At 38.4% G+C, this 12,195-nt stretch overlaps 1 protein-coding gene across 7 annotated transcripts in view; it reads left to right on the plus strand.

The window, feature by feature from the left end:
- The first annotated feature begins 7,741 nt into the window (after window positions 1–7,741).
- The window catches only part of sox6 (SRY-box transcription factor 6), a 132,255-nt gene continuing 127,801 nt past the window's right edge, over window positions 7,742–12,195 (plus strand). For 3 of the 7 annotated variants that reach the window (XM_035682449.1, XM_035682446.1, XM_035682451.1), the window contains exon 1: window positions 8,417–8,591. The gene's annotated coding sequence lies outside the window, so the exon portion shown is untranslated. Of the gene's footprint in view, window positions 8,159–8,416; window positions 8,592–10,704; window positions 10,773–12,195 lie in introns of those variants that run through there. The other 4 variants (XM_035682450.1, XM_035682447.1, XM_035682452.1 and 1 more) reach the window with 3 other exon arrangements.

A 12,195-nucleotide genomic window follows, 5' to 3' on the forward strand; every position in this document is an offset into this window, starting at 1 on the left:
TTAAAGATATTAACACAAGATCTGGTTCATCGCCATCATTTTATTGTTTTATCTCATATTTGTTACATTTATTTTATTTTTATTTGAATGAGTTGAGTACCATATAGGCTCAGCTGTCCATCGACAATATTGAATGAGCCAAAAGTACAAATTACTAGTATAAAATGTTATATTTAAAGAGAAATACAACAAACTATGACCTTATGTTGTCCTACATTAGTGATATAAAACGTTGTTTATGACGCAGCTTACACCGCCTTATAACTGACTAAGTACTAGTCACATTTTCACAGACAGAAATCATTGGTGTTGTTCGGCCAACAAATAAAATAATTATATTGTGCTTGCTGTGTGCCAATGAAGGGTGAAGTCTTACTGCTCCTCTCAATGGTTTGAGCCATCAAGTTCACTTGTCCTTGCCATTGATTTCCAAAGCAGCAGCTGGACAGTTCAGTGTACACAGATGTTCAAACTGTTAAAATCCAATACAAAGATCTAGGCTTTATTATACTCTAACTGAGAAATTAGACCAAGAAAGGCAACTTTTACTTACAGTATTAACTTTTAACCTAAAAGAGCCTTTGTTCTTTATTACATTTCACTGAGACGTTTATTGACCGTATCTTTATTCTAATCATGTACAAAGGAAAAGTACAAAATGTGCACTCATCATAGCTTTAAGATTCTGTTTGAACCTCCACATTGATTGCCTTGACCTATTAAACTTCATTCTATTATTTGAAAAGGGAACCAGACTATGGCATGCTCAAAGGAGGTGAACTTTCAATACAAAAAAAAAAAGGCTTCTTGAAATGTTTCTTAAGTTCAAAGCTTTTCCCATCTCAAAAGGGCATTTTTAATTCCGTGTATTTTCAACCAAGAAGGTGGATACTAATAACTCTGGATTCTGAAGTACAGAATTCATATCTTTAAATCATGAACTGTGTCTCCATTGCAATTGTAAAAGAAACCTCTGAGAAATACATGTATTGAACTTCTGATTCAAAAAGAGAAGAATATAGAGAAAATGTTTTTAAATAGAAAGTGCAGCAGTGCCGTTATTAGCAAATAATGCAGTTTTCATCACAAATATTAAACATGTTACATTTGTCATGAATCGCCCTGATACATGCGTTGATAGGACATGATGCATATGCTTTTAACAGATACGGCGCCCTCGCCTTCCTTCTCATCTCAGTGAGCTGTTGTGATGCGGCTCTCTCCCAAGTGACATCTTTATCTTTAATTGGAGAGTAATTACTTGTACTCGTCTGCATCATGGTGCGCTTTGAAAACACCTGAGAGAGGAGGATCCACCTCCCTCGGCAGACACATCCTCTCTGCCTCCATCTCTCCTCCAGGATTCGGGGCCCCACAGCGCCTGCTGGCCCTGGTGGCTAGAAGACCCAACATATCCTCTGTTCTGCTTATTTTGCAATAAAATGGGATGTTTTTCCCTCCTCCTGCAAAAATTCACCCAAGACCCTCCACTGAGGATTGTGGCATTTCCATGTATTGACGTTTGGCTGGTGGTTCATATACATTTGTTATTCTATGCTCTGGACTTCAAAGAGAATGAAAGAGGGCCTATTATGCTAATTGGGTCCTGTTCTGTTAAACGCAATCAAGGCCTCCCGCATTAATCCTTTACTAAATACTTACTGGCTTTAGAAATGCTTTTTCTACTAAGACTAAGACATACTGCTCAGTTCCCTGACAGGGATGTTTGTTAGAGAGTAGTTTTTGTAGAAGTAAATAAAAGATTCTATGTAAATAAAATGTCTCATTTTAAATCACAAAAGTAAAAGTGCCTCATGCCAAAGTTTAGAGTATGATTGATATGACACCGGTCATGTTAAAGCTTTGACTTTAGCTTTTTTTTTGTCAGGTTTTCTCTTTGGCAGGTCGATGGTTGAAAGGAAAAGCCTATTGAGACCATGCTGAGGAGCCCGACCTTGTTCTCAAGTCTATATTGTTCACTGCATTGCACACTGCATTTGTAACATATTCACAGTTTCCCCCTGATAGGGGAAGAGAAAGGAGAGATCCAACATCGATTCCCAGTGATACCTATTTCCATCACATAAATATTATTGTTACTTGCCATGAATGTCTGAGGATTAGATTACAGTAGAAACACAGTCGGCGCCTCCTTTGCGCACTGTGGGGATCCAGATTGTAGTCCAATTGTACAAATACAAAACCAAGGAAGCCGATGCAATAGGTGCTTTGATTTCAAAAGAGTATTTTATGCTGTTTTATCATTTTCAAGCTCCACATACGGTACATTTTTTAATATGTAAGAAATGGAATGGTGATTTGTTGAATAATTGAAGAGTTAGGAATCACTGAATATTCTTCCCAACGTGTGTGCATGCTATAAAAAGAATAAGGGGAAGGCTAAATTACAGTCATGCTGCACTACATTGAGCTAACTATTTGCACTAACTAAAACAATGTCTTGTGTAATCTTTTATCTCAATGCCATTATGTTTGGGTTTTACAGTTGTGATATCATTTCGGAGATAATAGAAATGTAAAAATATTAAATAATGAACAATATGTTTACAGGCTTAATATATTAAACAGCAAGAGAACACAATTCCTTCAACATAAATGATTAAGTGTGTTGAGAAGGTGCTGTATTACATTAAACAATGAATTAATCCCATTTCCCTTAAACGGAAGGGTTTTACAATACCTACAGTGGATTGCGCTTTTGTACATAAAAGCAATTGCTTTGTAAATGAACCAAATGCCCCTGGGCCTCCTCTTTAATACAGCCGCTCCATGCACACACACACACTGATCTAAGTGAAATTTACTATATTTAACGACTCAGATGAAAAGGCTACAAATGCATCTACTGTACGGACCCACAGTGCAGTATTATGGTGATGCATCAGTCTTTTCTTTTTCCATCAGTCTTTCTTAGATACATGATACGTGATAAATGAATACAGGAAAATAAAGTTGTAACTGTCAAGTTAGGCCATAACTTTAAAAGATGTGTTTTGATGAAATACTTACAAATACAAAAGTTGCAGCAGTAGAGCAAAAATCATACTAGAAATTGTTACTTACATGAAAAACAAGATGCTTCCATCTAAACAGATTCTTGATTGCGCCTCAAATAACATAGTGCAGGTATGGATTTAGAAATACATACATATATAGTACTATAAATAATTGGCTAAAGTGTATTCATGAGTACTACAGGGTTGATATTTGTATTACTGTTGGCACAGGCGGTGTGATGGTGTCCCTGATAAGTATATAATTAGAATTGGCATGTTGCACTCCTTATTTCAACATGATTAATCAGTGGTTCTCTGTTAACTTGAAAGGAAATATTAGATCCTGACTAAACTTTGATGAAATCCAGAGTTACAAGTAAGAGATTTGGGTCAACTAATGAGAACAGAGCGTCCCACTTTGCAAGTCCAATTGGGAGAGAGATAATTTGCATGTATGCAAATAGTGTTTGAGTTAATTGCATAACTTGGCATTCGATAATGACTAAGTTGTGTTGGATTTGTGGATGTCGGTCTTTTACAACTGGACCATGTCAGTGGTTGTGACCATTGGCAGAATCGTCTCACTGATGGCACGTCAGGGTGTTAGCAGAAGTTTCTGTAGGGTTTTATCATTTCTTGTCATTGAAGATCTTCTTTTAGTACATTTACAGTTTTTAGTACACTTTAAAGAGCCCACAATAGATATCCAGTACAGTGCCTATGTGCAAGATCATCATAGCCTGTATTTATATTCACATTTACATTTAAAACTAGATGTACTGTATCTATCCTTACATTTTCAATTTCACTTATTATGCTCGCTGTCATGGGGGTAAATGTTTTTCCCCCAGAACGCTCCACTGTCCTCTTGAGCTAAGGTCAGCTGCAAGATCTACTCTCTTCAGCATTAGATCTTTACGCAGTTAAAAAACAGGAAAATTATATCACTTGTCCATAAAGTAATGCTTTATAATTGAATAAAAGTGAAAAACAAAGGTATGTCTGCATATCAGCTAAAGTCAGTATGGATCGCTACATATGGAGTATATAAATATAAATATATGAATTCAAGATATCCCTCAGTTTTAATAATAAATATGTATTATAATATATTATATTATAAATCCTTTGTAGGTTAGAGTTAAACATTATCTAAATTAATAACAATTACAAAATATGTATACACTGGCTCGTAACAATTCTGAAACAACTGTTTGTTTATATGTACAAGAACTGTTTACAAGTGTATTAAAATCTACTAAAACATGATAATATACGACTACATGACTCATATATGATGTCCTTACATCTGCTAACAACTGAGTCATAGTGTGTTACAATGTGTAATAAACATTTGTTTGTTTATTGGCTGTAAAAAATAAATAGTGGGGTTAGTACTACTACTGTTAAAAAGGCTGTCCCATGTCCTGACACATGTTAGCCCTAACTGGGTTAATCTGATGCTCAAAGGTTTAAAGTAGAACTTTTATAATGTTCTCCTTTTATTATGCAGATAATTGTGAATCCTCATTGAGAATACAAATCACTGAGCATGAATCAGCTGCACACCTTTGAAACCTGCTCTGGCTGAACTGTAATCAAAGCAGCGCCCCCCCCCCCCCCCCCCCCCCTTACTCACACTCACTGACTGAATAGTGTTCTCTAATTAACCATGCAGAACAGGAGAAGAACACATGTTAATTTAATGTAACAAAAATGTTGATTTTCATGCACTCTCCTTTTCAAATATTTATGGGCTAGACTTGAATTTCAAGATGCATCAAAGACTCACAGGGTATGCAAATGTGTCTGCCTTACCCCCCAACAAGTTGGACTGTCTTTTGCTCTTCACGCTGGCTTCACGCACTGCCACCTGAGCTATAAAGAGGAAGCCATTACAGTCACCTCTATAGAAATAGTAGTCTATATTTGTGTTTTGAGAACTATCCGGCACCCGCTGGCACCTGCTCAGCTGCACCCATAAATAATCATCTTTCACTGTACTGATCAAAGCCTGGTAATAAATACCACATTAAGCAAATACAATGAGTCTTTGTGCATCATTTCTCCCCTCTTCTGATGCAGATAAGATTGTCATTTTGAAAGCAGTAACAATGCAGGCCAAAAGCAGCAAGCTCAAACATTTGAAAGGGAAATTGTTTTACAGCTAAGATGCTTTTCAGTGCGCCTATATCAGGATACTGTTGACCAAATTTAAACATCATTTAAAGCAGCATAAAGCTAACCTGAAAACAGGCAGTCAAAAATCTTGTGATTTTTGTCTCTATTACAGTCTTAATTTTGCGGGGTGGAAAAGATATCTGTAGGCGTTTCCCGAAGTGTCCAAAAGGTGGCGTATGAGACACGTGGAACAGACATTTCAGTCCCGGTAAGACCGCTCATGAAGAGCCCACTACACACTGAGATATCACATAAGAATCATCATGCATGGATCTGAAAAAATACACTGTTAGATTCTTACAGGGGGAATCTTTTATTTCCCCATACCGAGGCGTTTCACTGTGTGTCTCTGTGTCTGTGAGTCCTCTGTTGGTTAAAGTAGCTGAAAGGTGTGAGATTCCTGCAGTTTAACAGTGTTGAACGTCAGGAAGCGCTCAAGTTCAAAGTGTCCGAAGAAGTACAGAAAAAAAGTTTCTTTTGGTAAGTCTTTCTTTCTTATGTTATTTTTTTTCTGTCTCTCTCTCTCCTTCGGGCTTGTAAATGTACACTCTCTCTCTCTCACACACACACACAAACAAACACACACCACAGGAAAAATAAGGCAGAATTCAAACTTACACCAAAAAGGAAATGCATTGAGGCAATATGTGCAGTGTGGTACAGCGGCATTGTGGTGCTCCTTGATGGAGATGTTGGCGAGTTTTGCTTCACCTTGAACAAAAAAACAAACAAAAAACAAAAAACAGAGAGGGACAGTGAGGCGCACAGGAGTCTGAGCTGATGCCATGTTGTGGATGACTTGTGTTGCCAATTCTCTCTCTCCCTCTCCCTCTCTCTCTCTCTCTCTTCTCTCTCCCCTTCTCTCTTTCTCACTCTCTGTCACTCTTTCTCTGCTTCCCCTCCCTCTTCTTTTAGCTCTATGTGACTCTGCAGTTAACAATCAGAATTTCCTCCTGCTGTCTCTTCTCTTTGTAAGTAACTTTCTTATTTCTTATACATGTGATGCATGGCAGTGCTCTGTTATCGCACTTATGTTGAATGGTGGGGTCATGGTGGATGAGTGCTGCCATGTGTATTGGTATGTCGTTTTTTTCTGCTACAAAAGGGCTGCTGCTGATTTATAGAGTATAACTTTTCCCGTCAGTTGTCTCGCTCTTGTCTTTATATTTGGGCTCTGATTTGTGCACGGCCCTATTGTAATTTATTTTGTTTGTTTGACATGTGTGGGCCTCCCCCCAAGCACAGCTGATAATTTAAAACATAAGTCCATTCAATGCAGAGAAGTGTCTCATTGTGAAAAGCTTCTGTTTTGGCAAATAATCCCAACCTGTGTGTTGCCTGCAGCCGCTCCACCTTTGCTTTAATTTCAGATGTCAAATGACTGTTCCCGGATCTGTTTTTAAACATAATATAGGATTTATTTAAATGAATGAAACCGGTCTGACACAATATTACCTGATATGCATCGACGTTTGATGCAACATATTTATTATTTTTGTTATATCTTATATGGTAAAAAACCCTGATGGATTTTTATGCAAAAGCAAAAGATAATAAAAATGCACCAGTCTATGAAAGTTTAAAGTTAAATATGATGATGGAAAATAACATTTTCTCTCATACCATGTCCCACATTGCTTATATTTTTAAACAATTACACACAATAATCTGTTTTATTTTCTAAAATCGCTATAATAATTTAAATTCTATGACTGTGAAAAGTGACCATGTCATGAGTACGCGTCTTTTATTTTTGCCACGTTCTCTGAATGTGATATTTTAATTGTCTAATTGATTAATAGACGGCGTGGAAAAATAAACGTTAACCGCTCCGCAAGATGCGAAGAATGGTTATGTTGGACGTACTTTTTAAAGGATAATCTGTCAAAATAATTGTTTTAAAATCTAGAAATGCTGAAGTGCATGATGTGACCTCCAAGCTGGAGACCCCTGGGTAGTGTATAAATCAACATTTCTTGTTTCTTACAAGATCATTTAAAAAAAAAAAGGAATCATAAGAAACAACAAGGTTATGTACTGATTTAATTTATGCAAATAAAAGCTGTTGTATCACACAAGTCTAAACTAGTCCCTGAGCCTCTTACAGGGTTTCGCTCACCTGCTCTTCTGATCTCATATCAGCTCAACCTATTTTCCTCTAAAGAAACTGTGATTCAGAAACACTTCATTGAAGTCGGACACGTCAGTGCGTTATTTGTCTATCTAAGAAAATAAATGAAAACTTCTCAAATACATCAATAAAAGGAAAAGTGTAGAAAAGGTTATCTTTAACTTTGCAGTGCCTCTAAGTGATGTTCAATTTAGGTAAGCTTATTAAACGGACTAAACTGTGGGCAGTTACAACCATCCTCCCTGTCTCCACTTTTATTCCACCACAAATTCTCTCTCTCTCTTTCTCTCTCTCTCTCTCTCTCTCAACCCCTCTCTCTCGCTCTGTCTCTCTCTCTCTCTCTTCTCTCTCTCTCTCCTCTTCTCTCTCTCTCTCCCCCCTCTCTCTCTCGCATCTCTTGTCTGGGAGGAGGAGGGGGGAGTCCTGCCTCTTTGCCTTCCTCAGATCAATGCCCTGGCCACTCACTTTCTGATGTTGCACGACGGGAAATGCTTTGAATACTTGCGACATGGCTGCGCGCATTGATTGCCAAGAGTGACAGCAGCTTTACCCATCGTCTTCTCTTGTCTGAGTGTGAGAGAGAGAAAGAGAGAGATAGAGAGAGAAGCAGATAAAGAACAGATAGGCGAACAACAAAAGGTACTTGTAGTTTTTTGGACAGCTGAACTTCACAAAGAGCATACGGGATCCCCTCATATGGCCCCGTGTGAGCAGACTTAAGTTTTCGCTCAACAGATAGCTCAGTGATCATTTTCTATAAAGTAGTCTAGCAGTCTTTACGCACGGGAAAGGACGCATTAATATCTTCTCCACGGCTCAGATCATCAAGGTAAACAACACGTTTGCTTCACTTTTTCCAACAAGCTCTATGTTGTCTTGATATTTTCACCTTGTGTGTTTTATTGCTGATTCCTAAAAGTCGAGCGCGCTGTCAGTGAAATGTTCCGGCACTGTGCGCGCATTTTCTTTTTTCTTTTTTGCTGCTTTAAAAACCATTTTAAGAAAGTTGTGTAGCCTGTGTGTTCAGCTTACACGGGGTTCGCGCATTTCGTAGCGGGGAGAATGACTGTCAAACTTTAATCACTGCGATCATTTCAACCGTCGCTTTCACCAAAACAAGCGGAGAACACGCGAGACGTGGAGTGGCGCGGCGCTGCTGGGCTCGCAGGCGCTCGGGGTTCACGTCAACAAGAAATCGGCAAAATCCGCGCTCAATTCAACATCTAAGTTCATCAGAAGTGAACTCCAACCACCGCGTGAAGGTTTGAAATCACCTTTTTTTCCTCCTTTTTTTCTTTCTCCTTCTTTGTTTCTTCCAGCAGCGTGAAGCCGTGCGAGCGGACGCAGGCTGCACTGTGTAAACTGCAGCGTTAGGACCGAGCCGGACCGCTGTCACCGATAAACATTTCCATCAAAACATCATTAATAAGTGCTAGGTTCTTACTTAACTGTTCGGTATTTGAATGTTGACAGCGTTTTAGTGATTGTGTTTACATGTCCCGTAACTTTCTTCTGCTGGTGGCAGTTTCGCTTCTGTCCACAAAGCGGTACTATTCATTGACAATGACGTGCGCCCTGGTAGGTTTCCTCTCCCTGCATGTGAGGTGGACAAGTTTATTTGAAGCTCTCGCTCATGTCTCATTATACCTTCAGACATTCCAGGGCTCTTTGCCTCCAAACTATCTCTACCACCGTAGATTTTTTTTGTCAGATTTTATTTTTATGTGAGACTCTCTCAAGTCTCTGGCCGCCGTGTAGCCTGGGAATTTTGCTCTTCCTTAACTTTCTCGGGAGGTCAGGGGGATCGACCTCTAAAGAATGCATAAGCCATAAATTAAATTCAACAATCGCTAAGCTTGTCCATTTAGAGAAGATGTACTTGAACAGACAGTTTTCCATTTAAGCCGAAGCATCTGAAAGCTCGGCGCTCCCGGACTGAACAGACAAGAGGTTCTCTTGTAGAAAAAGTGCAAATGTTCTTAATAAGGATTAATTGTTTTCTTGCATTTATCCGGTTGTTGATGCAAGACAATTCAGAAAATTCATAATCTGGCCCTTTAAATAGAATAATTATTGTTCAGACATTATTAGAACATAAAATAAAACGTGGTCATTTTCTGAGTGTTGGGTAATCATTTTTTTTAAATACACTGTCCATTAGGAAATATTTATGTTGCACAGACTTTATAAATAATTTTCCAGGTTTATCATAAATGGAAGATTAAGTGAAATATCACTGCTTATACATGATATTGGCAGCGTGTGTTGCGCGGAGATGGCCCCACATTTTAAGATGTTTTCCAAAATTAGACACACTCCCTGTGTACAAGAAAAAAAAAACCTTCTCAGACGGCTGCGTGAGCTATGATCAAATCTTAATAAGAAGAGACGCAGCTGACAACTCTGGAAACTTTATTATTTTCTAAATTGAATTGTACAGTTGTGTCTTCCTTCAATTTATTAAACACCGAGCTAGTGCGTTTTGTGAGCACACAAATAACACACCTGTGGCTAATTGATGAAAATATAATCATCTCTCACGTGTTCTTTCTTTTAAAAACTCCTCGAACAATAACACACTATTGGGTAATTCTCCAGAGTGGAAAAAGGGAGACACAGTCAACTGTCCTTTTGAGGTGTCGGAGTAAAGTTTTTATACTTGTGGTATTTTGTTTTGGACAGTTGCTCTTTGGTGGAGCTGTGAACGCAGGTTTCCTCATAAGGTAAGGCGGTTCTGGAGACCAAATGCAAGTCTAAATGGCACATTTATAATTAGACTGCCCATTCAGCACATTGTCCTGATTGCTATACAGGGACACTGGGCTCTGTCTCTATAAGAGTTTGTCTCTGACGGCTTGTGCAGCTCAGCGTGTCGCTCACAAAAAAAAGAGCGAGAGAGGAAAGAGTGAAAAGCGGCATTACAGCCCCTTTGATGGCACAGAACCGCACTTGGCTCTTATTTAACATATCTCACTTATTTCTGCGCACAAAAACTACCGGCATCTTAATTAATCACCTTGTTCCTTTATGCACTTCTTTGCAGTTGTTACATACAACTTGAATGTGCGTTTTAATAATTGGTGAAATGAAGAAGTGTTAGATAAATCTGGCAATGTGATCCCTTCAAATCATTTTCGGGTGTTTTATCAATATTGGCCGGGACATATGTGCTTTTATTTCGCAGTAATTGTAGCTGATTTAAACATTAATTAAAAAACTAAAGACTAGCAATTTGTTGGAACGTGATACTTAACACAATTGCAGGGCAATACTTCATATTTATCACATTTCATACTGACTGGCCTTGGGCATTTTCTGTACCTTCAAGGACTAATCTGCGGGTGGATCTCGGGGTGAATTGAGCTTTTTGACAAGACTGAGAAAGGCAACATTTCCCACCTGGGCTCAGCATAAGATATAGACTCGCTGACGCTGATGTGCCTGTAAGTTCAAAGATTTTAGGACTTTCATTTTGGCATGAAGGCAGAAGCCACCTGGCTTGTCTAAACATATCCTGCACTCTGTCCAAGTCCAATGTCTCCCGTGTTGCAAGAGCAACTTTGCTGCTGAGAATAATTTTTCCCCATTATCATACATTGCGATTAGAGCCTTTTTTTAAATTATTTGTTTTATTGAGTGGAAAAGAAATGTTGTGAATGAGCCAATCTGAAATTTTGTTTAGACTGAGTGCCATGAAATAAAAAAAGCTCTACTATTAACTGTCCTGATCATCTAAAGGTAGAATTTGTTTAAACTAAGCTCTTGTGCCAGCAATTAGTGGGATCAAAGAAGAGGCAGTAGAGAAAGAGGGGAGAGAAGGAGGGAGGGAGAGAGAGAGAGAGAGAGAGAAAGAAAGAGGGAGGGAGGGGTGAAAGAGTAAAAGGGGAAGAGATTCAGAAAGAAATGTGCTTTACGTGATATTGTTTGAATATTTTTTCTATATCTTACCTTGTATATGTGCACATTGGTTATTGATTATGCGTTTAATGCAGAAGGTAAATCTGATCATTTCGAGATTACAGCAAATGTTGTTTTCTGGGGATTTTGTTACAACTGTGAATCTACTCAAAACAAAAAAAAGTCCCTTTATCAGTTTGAGCTCGCAGATCTATGTTAGTCAGTGCGGGGCGTTACATCATTTCACTGCTAAAAATCAAATATTATTTATCTTTACACCACAAAGTGATGCAAAATGAAAGAGCTGGTTTGTGTAGGTTTCATTTTTATGGCCTTGCTCTTCTGCTAACAGTTTTACACAGAGCATTTTCCTTGCCAAACAGAATTCCTACAGAATTACAACCAATTCCAACTCATGATAAGATGATTTCACAGTCAGAGAATATTATATCAACACAATTCTGCAATGGGATTATAAATAACAGTAGTGTGTTGTCATTTGCAATGTTACAAACAATATTAAAAAAATATGTGTAATAGTGTATGTAGATTATTCCAGAGCTCTTAAGAGGCTGCATCAATCCAGAACTTGATATTTTAAATTCTTGCAAAACTGTAATTGTTTTATTATTGTTTTGTATTAAAAAACAACACACATTGTGTGTGTGTTTGTGTGTGTGTGAGCCCCTGTACGCCTTAGCATGTGTGCATGCATGACTGATATTCTCCCTCTCCCTGATATTTTGCAGACAATGTCTTTACATGGATAAACACTACTGTTGATTTGATTTGAAACGTCAAAATCCAAAAAGCCTCTCTGTCTCTCCTGACCAGATGTCATTTAGGGCGCGTAACTGAGACCTTACACATTGCGTTATCTGTCCATATGTACTGCGTTTTGCAGAAAGACAGCTAGTTTGTTCCAAGTGACAGGACGCTGCTGGGATGCGGGCGGGGAGAGCGAAGCTG

The sequence above is a fragment of the Morone saxatilis genome, unplaced genomic scaffold, assembly GCF_004916995.1.
Source record: "Morone saxatilis isolate NCDOM2014 unplaced genomic scaffold, NCSU_SB_2.0 Contig11, whole genome shotgun sequence".
NCBI lineage: Eukaryota > Metazoa > Chordata > Actinopteri > Moronidae > Morone > Morone saxatilis.